The following is a 9127-nucleotide window of genomic DNA, read 5'->3' on the forward strand; positions in this document are numbered from 1 at the left end:
GACTGCTTTAGCAGTTGATGCAGGGGTGCATTAGCATTGGAGAGGCTGGGTGCGAACTTGGCTAAGTAGTTGACCATGCCAAGCACTTTTTCCAGCTCTGCACGGTTCTTTGGTGGCTCCATTTATTTTATGGCTCAGATCTTCTGTGGATCTGGCTTGATTCCAGTCGCTGTAAGAAGATGTCCGAAGTAGCTGACCTCTGTAGCGCCGACTGTGCTCTTCTCGGAGTTGAGCCAGACTCCTCTCTCGCGGGACCTTTGCAGCATCGCACGGAGGTTTCGGTCGTGCTCCTCTTTGGTTCGACCATAGACAAGGATGTCGTCCACAATTGCCACAACTCCGTCGAGGCCTTCGTACACTTCGTCGATCTTTCGCTGAAACTCGTCTTGGGCTGAGATAATCCCAAAAGGCAGGCAACGGAACCTGTAGCGTCCAAACGTTGTGTTGAATGTTGTGAGCTTAGATGACTCTTCTGTGAGCTTGATAGCCCAGTAGCCTGATCTAGCGTACATGACACTGAAGTAGTGTGCTCCCGCTAGCTTGTGTGTGATGCCATCTAGCGTCGGTAAAGGATAATGGGGGCGTTTGATAGCCTTGTTCAAGTCTCTTGGGTCGAGACATACTCGGAGCTTGCCTGTGCGTGGTTTCTCCACCACCACTAACGCGTTTACCCAGTCAGTCGGTTCTGTAACCTTGGTGACTATGTCAGATTGCTCCATGCTCTCCAACTCTTTCTTCAGACGGGCACGGAGAACAAGGGGAATCTTTCTCGGTGGGTAGACCACAGGGATTGCGTCTGGGTCAAGGTGAATGGTACATTCTCCTGGGAATAATCCTATTCCTGTAAAAACATCAGCAAACTCCTCCAGTACATTTTCTGTCTCTACTGGTGCTGTCACTGATAAAACTAGCTTGATGAGGTCCATGTCTAAACATGCTTTAAGACCTAGCACTGCAGGTGCTCTAGTGTCAACAACGTAAAAGTCCAACATCATGTCACTTTCCTTGTATTTGCTTTTGAAAGTGCATGCGCCTTTTACTGGGAGCTGTTCACCACCATAACCAGTCAGTCTGTGAGTGGTGGGCTGTAGCTCGCATTCAGATGTCAAGCTGTGGTACTTATTCAGAGGAATAATGTTTACTTGTGCACCAGTGTCTAGTTTGAACTTTAGCTCTGTGCCTTGTGTTCCTATCTCAATGTCAGCAAAGGCTTGCTCTGTCTCTGATATCTGACTTTTCTGTGTCACTGAATCAATAAACAGTTTATCAGCGTTTGACTCTTTGATTGACATTTCATCTTCACTCACTGTGTGTACTGTTTTTCCACGGTAAGCTCTGCACACTTTAGCAAAGTGATTCCATTTTCCACATTTAGTACACTGTTTGCCTTTAGCTGGGCAATTTCCTTGTTCGCCATGCACTTTGTATCCACAATATCCACATGTTTTGGGGCGTTTTGAGTCTGTGTCGCTCTGTTTTGGAGTTATGTTTCTCTCTGTTCTAAAACGCGCTCTCTGTGCACCGGAGGTGTGCTTTGTTGTCTGCCTGACTGCGTGCACTGCTTGTTCACGTGATGCGCTCGAAATGGTTTTCATCTGAGCCAGTGCTAGCTCGTGAGATCTGGCTATGTCGATAGCTTTGTCCAGCGTTACCTCAGACCCAACATTCAAAAGTTTCTCTCTCACTCGCGGTGAGTGTATTCCAAATACAATACGGTCCCTGACCATCTCATCCTTGTTTGCATAATCACAGTCTTTCACAAGCAGACGCAGCTCTGTCACAAACTGTTCAAAAGACTCGCTAGCTCCCTGTACTTTCTCATGGAATTTGTACCTAGCGAAAATCGTATTGGTCTTCGGCACAACATATGCTTCAAAACGATCGTAGTATGTTTTCAGTACCTTTGATTCAGCCTCGGTAAGTGTCCATGTGTTGTAAATATCTCTCCCTTTTTCACCGATCCAGAGGAGCAAGTAGCTGCATTTTCCCTCTTCTCCTCTTTCCTTCAGAGGGCCCGTGAACATTAGCTCCACATGCTGTTTGAACTTACGCCATGCATCGGGTAAGTTTATAGACTCCCAGTCCATTCGAGGTGAAGGAACTTCAGAAAAATCCATCTTTTAAGACCTTTTACTCTGACACCATGTCTTGTTTTGCACGCTTTGTACAAAATAATAAAATGCAGTACTACAGGATATTTCTTAACGTAGCTCTTTATTAGCTAGCTATAACTGGCATGTTCACGTATCGCCAACCAGGATCAAACTGACCATGACCTAACCATTTGGGTGGTCTTAACCAATCATAGCACAGTATGATATGGCGGTAAAATGCATCCAATTATAATTCAGTATGTTTACACATATGAATATTACAGTAGAGGCTTATTATGGATAGAGCACGCCATCTACAGGGGACTGATAGACATTGCCAGCCCAGTTTTAAAGCATGTTGATCGCAGAAAGTTTATCTCTTCCCTTCTGAATTGGCCAATGTATTTTATAATTTTGGCACATTACATATGAATCTCAAAATAATAGACATGTAATAAGTGTAAAGCATAGAGTGAATATCCAACAGAAATTGGTAATAAATATACAGAGTAACATTGTTAGGATAGACTAAAATGAAAACAACGCCTTCCAATACAGAGAAAGTTATCATATTTGTTTTGTTTTTAACCTTACAATAGGTGTGAAGGCAGAACATTGTTTGAGAGTGAGACGTGTGTATTAGCAGTAGTGATTGAGATGGTCTTCCTATTGGGAAGAAGGGAGTCCTAGTTGAAGGAAACAGATATGGAGACTAGTGAAAGTAACAAAGTCAATGGTAATATTAGTGGCTTTCAGATAGCACTCTAATAATGCAATGTCTTAGCATTTTGAAGAAGTAAATGTTTCAATACAAGATCACATGACGAACAGAGTGAGCATTGGGACTGATATTAAATTAGAGGCCGCCATCTGTGGTTTGGGTTAGAAATAAGCTTCCTGTGGATAAATAGATAGCTGCCAGTACTCACTGAACTCAAACAGTCTGTAAGGGACACAGTGGGAATATTTGGGACAGAGGTAAGAATAATTGAGTAAGAGACGTTTTTGACAATTTCCAATCATTATTACTCAATTCTATAGTTTGGATAATACCAGTGATTTAAGTAAGAAGGTAATGTCATCTAAAACAATAATCTGGTTCCATTACGTGGAACTGTGTCCAGAATTGAAGTAGATCAGAGTAAATGTTTTTAGTACTAAATATTGAGCTGATAAGCCAGCACCAACATTTTTTAAGGTTCTAGCAGATTTGTAAAACAACAGGTTTCATATTTTGACTAGTTGATGTCACAGGGACATATGTCAATGCAACAGGTCAAAATTATAAGGTTACAAAACAGGGGCTCTGGGATTGTTTACTTTAGAAGGTGCCTATTCCGCTTAAAACTTCTTGTCAATAGGGGGGGCGCTGTTTTCACTTTGGAAAAAATCGTGCCCAAATTAAACTGCCTCGTACTTTATTCTAGATCGTACAATATGCATATTATTATTACTATTGGATAGAAAACACTCTCAAGTTTCTAAAACTGTTTGAATTATATCTGTGAGTAAAACAGAACTCATTTTGCAGCAAACTTCCATACAGGATGTGAAAAATCTGAAAACGATGCTCTGTTCCAGGGCCTGCCTATTCAATTGGCTAATATTTATCGATATGCATGCACTTCATACGCCTTCCACTAGATGTCAACAGGCAGTGGAAGGTGGAATGGGGTGTCTAGCTTGATCTGAGGCCGAACAAGAGCTTTTGGAGTGACAGGTCTGGAAATTTCTTTGTCTTCTCTGGCGCGCGAAGTACGTCGACATTGGCTTCTGAAAAGCGTTCGGTATACACGGCGGATATGTCCGGCTCTGATTTTATTTGATACATGTGATAATAACTTCGTAAAGTATGTTTTTTCAACCGATTTTTATCAGATTATTCAACGTTTATTGGGACTTTTGGAGTTTTACGTTCTTTGCGTCGAGAGAAACTGGGAACGTCATCAACATTGGCTAGCATTGTGGCACGAATTCGACAGGAGAAAAGGACAATCTAAAACCAAACAACGATTTATTCTGGAAATAGGACACCTTGTACAAGATTCTGATGGAAGCTCAGCAAAAGTAAGAACAATTTATGATGTTATTTCGTATTTCTGTGGAAAATGTTGATTCCTATTCTCTGCCGTTTTGGCGGGCGCTGTCTCGCAATAACGCAAGCTGTTTGTTATGGTAAAGTTATTTTTTTAAATCTAACACAGCGGTTGTATCTTTCATTTGCCATACAACAAGTATTTTTATGTAAAGTTTATGATGAGTTCTTTGGTCAGATTAGGTGAGTGTCCAAAATAGCTCCGGACATTCTGGTGAATCGATGCTACATATTCACAATGTATAACCACGGTTTGCAGCTCTTAATATGCACATTTTCGAACAAAACATAAGTGTATTGTATAACCGGATGTTATAAGACTGTCATCTGATGAAGTTGGTCAAGGTTAGTGATTAATTTTATATCTTTTGCTGGTTTTTGCGAATGCTATCTATGCGGTGAATAAATGCGGTTGTGTGTTTGGCTATTGTGGTTAGCTAATAGAAATACATATTGTGTTTTCGCTGTAAAACACTTTAAAAAATCGGAAATGATGGCTGGATTCACAAGATGTTTATCTTTCATTTGTTGTATTGGACTTGTGATTTCATGATATTTATATGCTATTATTTAATTGTGGTGCTATGCTAGGCTATGCTAGTCAGCTTTTACTGATGAGGATGCTCCCGGATCCGGGATGGGTGTTAAGTAAAGGTTAACAGGACACTGTATCATCTGATGTGTCTGAAATATAATTCTGGATATGCATGGTTTTATAAAGACTTCCTGCCCAAGATGCAGTAAACTCGATTAAGATTAAGAATTTTTAGGACTGATTTTGATGTGCAAACTAAGTAATTGTTTATTTTCTTTCTTCCAGGATGGATGGAATGTCCGCTACCATGTTTACCAATGATTCTGTATCTCTCCCTTTGAATGGCTTCCTGAGGAAAGGATGCACCTTAAAGGGCACACAAATTACATTTTCTGAAGTGTTGTTCATGGCTGTCTTCTCTCGAGGTTATGGCAAAGGTGATATGGTGGAAATTACAAGATTATGTTTTAATGCTGTTATTGTTTTATGCAACAGAATAAGGGGTTGATAGAACGCTCATCTGTGTGTGTTTTACTGAGGATGGGCCTCTGGAAGATTTACAATGTCTTTGGGTGATACCGCATTCCAGAGCATGAGTTAATGTTTCTGTTCTATAGGGTACCAGGGAGAGATGACCCCAGGGCCAGACCTTGGTCTCTACACAAAGATAACTGTTTTTACAGCAGATACTGTCTGCTGTGAATTGTAAGTATCTTTCATACAAATCTTAACCTTGTGACCAATTCCATACATCTGTTGTTCGTCATGTAGACTGAAGGGGGTGTATCTTGGCTATAAAATACCTTTGTACCTTTGTCTCGGGGCTCTCAACGAATCATCTGAGCGTGATTCATCGACCAGCCATCATTAACGTAGAGCACTCAATCGATCGCTTTATAAGTGTGTGTTGTATTGACCTGCTCCCTTATTAATAAGCGAATAAAGATTTAGTTTAAGTATAACTCTGACTTGTGTGATAAGTTTGTCTTTCCTCATATGATAGTAAAGAAATTAACTTCTCTAGGATAGGGGGCAGCATTTGGAATTTTGGATGAAAAGCGTGCCCAAATTAAACTGACTGCTACTCATGCACAAAAGCTAAGATATGCATATTATTAGTATATTTGGATAGAAAACACTCTGAAGTTTCTAAAACTGTTTGAATCATGTCTGTGACTATAACATAACTTATTTGGCAGGCGAAACCCCGAGGACATTTTTTTATTTTCTTTATTTTTTTGAGGTCACTCTCTTTTCAATGGGTTTCATTGGGAATCCAGATTTCTAAGGGACCTTCTTGCAGTTCTTATCGCTTCCACTGGATGTCAACAGTCTTTAGAAATTGGTTGAGGTTTTTCCTTTGAGAAATGAAGAAGTAACACTGTTCAGAATGAGGGTAGAGAGAAGCGTACTCTTTGTTAGAGGCGCATGACCTGAAAGCTCGCTATACTTTGTTTTCCTCCGGAATTGAACACAGATCATCCCGTCTTAAATTTTAGCGATTATTTACGTTAAAAAATACCTAAAGTTGTATTACGAAAGTAGTTTGAAATGTTTGGACAAAGATTACAGGGAACTTATGAGATATTTTGTAGTCACATTGCGCGAGTTGGAACCGGTGTTTTTCTGGATCAAACGCGCCAAATAAATTGACATTTTGGATATATATTGATGGAATTAATTAACAAAAGGACCATTTGTGATGTTTATGGGACATATTGGAGTGCCAACAGAAGAAGCCCGTCAAAGGTAAGGCATGAATTATATATTTATTTCTGCGTTTTGTGTCGCGCCTGGAGGGTTGAAATATGATGGTCTGTGTTTGTTTGCTTGGGTGCTATCCTCAGATAATAGCATCGTTTGCTTTCGCCGTAAAGCATTTTTGAAATCTGACACGTTGGCTGGATTCACAACAAGTGTAGCTTTAATTTGGTATATTGAATGTGTGATTTCATGAAAGTTAAATTTTTATAGTAATTTATTTGAATTTGGCGCTCTGCATTTTCACTGGATGTTGGCCAGTTGGGACGCTAGCGTCCCACATATCCCAGAGAGGTTAACCACCACAGTGACCACAGAAGGTATCTAGATGCATGAAAGGGATAATTCATCCAAGAACAGTGTGAGCCCCACCCCCTCTAACCGGCTGAAGTAATGGCGACAATGGCATTCACTATGCTCCTTCAACACTTCAACCGTGAGACCTGAGTTCCGAGCCAGCAACGTGTAAACAGCATCCAGTCGAAGCTATCAACTGCCTTTTCTCTCATGTCATTTCTCTCAGGAGTGCGACATGAGTCCACGTGGAGTGAGCATGGAGAGAGATCCCGTCCAAACTTCTTACATGCTGCTGGTGTACTGGTAGTAAAATGGACAAGACATAATGGACCGTAAAGGACAGTGGTGGCTCAGGTGAGAGATTTGTCTGCTTGGGAAAATCTGATTATTCCCCAGATATTATAATTGGGTCATTATCAAGGGCCATCCACTATGAACATGTGTGCCATTCGGAGGACGAACTGAAAAACAGCTGATGAAGAAACGCCAGAAGAATGAGTGCCATGAAGGAGGGGGTCAACCGTGCCCGTAATTGATTTAGGCTTGTCCAAAATGGTTTATTTGGGGTATCAGATTGATTGTGGAGGTCTGCACATTGCAAAGGTTATAGTAATTTAGACTAGAAATGCATTGAGATACCGATCTGCCATTAACATGCCACTCGTGACAAATGCTCCAGCTGAAATGTCATTGCCAGAATCCATAAATTAAATTGTGTAATGAAGCATATGTGGAACTGTATGAAGCGAAGGTCAAACCGCTTAAGGATCGGAACCTTTTTTTAAATTGTCACCTAAAATGACATACCCAAATCTAACTACCTTTAGCTCAGGACCTGAATCAAGGATATGGATATTCTTGATACCATTTGAAAGGAAACACTTTGAAGTTTGTGGAAATGTGAAATTAATGTAGGATAATATAATACATTAGAACTGGTAAAAGATAATACATGTGTTTTTTCCCCCGTTCTTTCCCCATCATCTTTGAAATGCAAGAGAAATGCCAAAATGTAATATCACAGATTAGGTGCAATTTAGATTTTGGCCACTAGATGGCAGCAGTGTATGTGCAACGTTTTAGACTGATGCAACAAACTATTGCATTTCTGTTCAAAATGTTATATCTAGACTGCCCATATCTGCCTAATTGGTTTATTAATACATTTTCAAGTTCATAACTGTGCACTCTCCTCAAACAAGAGCGTGGTATCTTTTCACTGTAATTTCTACTGTAAATTGGACAGTGCCATTAGATTAACAAAAATGAAAGCTTTCTGCCCATATCAGATATGTCTATGTCCTGGGGAAATTTCTTATTACTTAGAACCTCATGCTAATCACATTAGCCTACGTTAGCTCAACCGTCGCGCAGGGGGGACTTAAATTAAAACATTTGACTGCAATGGTTTTACAAGTTGGATTGTACAACCCAGAATGAAGAGTTAGAAAGGATTAAGTTTTATGTGTTGATTTTGTTTACAACCCAGAATGAAGGGTTTTGAAAGTGTCTGGTTTTATGCGTTGATTTTGTTTACTTACTCCTCTGTTAAGTAATAACCAATTTCTGTGCTCATGCAAGTGACTGATTGAACGTGCCTGGGAGGAATCCTCACTATCAGTATCTGCAATTTGTCAGAACGCCCAGAACTTTGTTTTGAGAATGAAAGGGATATCTCAGTTTCAAGGTCTCAGCTTGGAGAGAAGAAGCCTCATGAGGTATTGGTCTGTCACATGCATGAACCAATATTGGTCGGTCACATGCATGAACCAAACGTTAATGATTAATTAATTATGAATAATAAATTAGCTAAATCATGCAGATATAACTTGTCTGTGTAAGCAGTATATAAGAGAACTAATGGGACTGCCCCGGTGGAGCTCACTTCAGACTGGTACTTTATGCATTTAAGTTTGACTGTTACCTCTCCAGCTTGCTGTTAATAAACAATGATTCATTTAAGATTGACTTTGAGTGTCCCATGTGTAGAATTTCCACAACATTCAGTTTTTGGGGGGAATCCTGTTTCCATCCCACACTGTAGGTGGCGGGATGCACATTAAATTGTTCAATTGCCAATATGCTTACGAAGAAGAAGAACTCATTGTGATGTGTAATGGAAAGAGAAGAGGAGAAATGATCTAAAGATCAACTAAATTTGTATCCATTCGACAGGGGTGGATTTTTGTTTTGTCTAACTTTCTTCATTGCAACAAATGATGATGGAAACTGTGTTTTTCTAATGAATTATGATTGACGAAGGTAAACGGGGCACATGATGTCATCACATAACTATAAAGCTACACTCCAAATTTAGTTCTAAATGGCCACTGTTTTAAAAAATAC

General features: G+C 40.0%; 1 long non-coding RNA gene across 1 annotated transcript; it reads left to right on the forward strand.

Annotated features, from left to right (window-relative positions):
* Positions 1-3650: 3650 nt before the first annotated feature.
* On the forward strand, positions 3651-8734 carry LOC139544624 (uncharacterized). The gene is made up of 3 exons (XR_011668902.1): positions 3651-5160; positions 5341-5428; positions 7008-8734. It is a non-coding gene; the product is annotated as an uncharacterized lncRNA (long non-coding RNA).
* Positions 8735-9127: the final 393 nt, after the last annotated feature.

The sequence above is a fragment of the Salvelinus alpinus genome, chromosome 18 (genome assembly GCF_045679555.1).
Source record: "Salvelinus alpinus chromosome 18, SLU_Salpinus.1, whole genome shotgun sequence".
Lineage (NCBI taxonomy): Eukaryota > Metazoa > Chordata > Actinopteri > Salmoniformes > Salmonidae > Salvelinus > Salvelinus alpinus.